A 1,077-nucleotide genomic window follows, 5' to 3' on the forward strand; every position below is an offset into this window, starting at 1 on the left:
TTTGAAATACTGAATTAATCTTGAAATACATGCAAGCACACCACACATGAGTAAGGGGACTTTTGGAATACAAAATTGGTCGAGGCGGAAATCAGAATTTTAATCTCATATGTTCTGAAATTTTATAACAAAAGTTTCAAGTATTAATAATTGGATCCGAACTTAATATGTATACCTTCTTAATACAAACTATTTGAACAAGAATTATTAAATTTGATCGAATCTGTATGCTCGCTTTTTGCTCCACCCATTTTCAAGATACTCAAAAAATAATTATTTCACGATTATCTACATAGAATTTTAATATTTTATCATATAATAAACTCCAGAAATTTGTCATGAGTTTGAATATTTTAATTTGACCACATTATGATTAAAAATATACAACAATTAATTGGATTGGGCTTCTCATAGGCCCAAATTCAACTTGAATGGGTTGCCACTGTGTCAAACCAACTATTATAAATGGGATTGGGCTACTTTTTTGTGTTATGGCTGAGTTTTCATTCAAATGAAAAGAAAAGAACCAACAGGCTGGTCCATGAGGACAAAAAGAAGAAAAACTAAACTGAGTTTTTGGCCCAAAACACTCAATTTAAACCACGTCCTTAAATTATCATTTTTAACAGAAAATAGTTTTTAAGTATTTAAACTCAACGTATTTCATCCGTTAATTTTTTTGTCAAATAATTAATGGATTCTACACAAAAACATGTACAGGTGACAGTAAACTTTTTTCACGTAAGGATGAAATTTGTTTGAGTTTAAATTACTTGAAGGATGTGTTTTTGGTTAAAAAATAATAATTTAAGGATGTAATTTAAGTTAACGGTATAGGTTAAGAATGTTTTGACCAAAAACTCAAGAAGAACTACTTAATTACACAAATATTCTTACCATTTCACAAATTCTCTCTATAGCTTGAAATAATTACATATAAATAAACTAATTAATAATTGTATATCAAATTTTAGTCTAATACATATGAATACATATTTTTTTTTCTATCAGATACACTATAATGTATAATACACAGAGAGAGGCGAGCGAGAGAAGAGAAAGATATGCTGGGGGGGG

Source organism: Solanum pennellii, chromosome 7 (genome assembly GCF_001406875.1).
Source record: "Solanum pennellii chromosome 7, SPENNV200".
NCBI lineage: Eukaryota > Viridiplantae > Streptophyta > Magnoliopsida > Solanales > Solanaceae > Solanum > Solanum pennellii.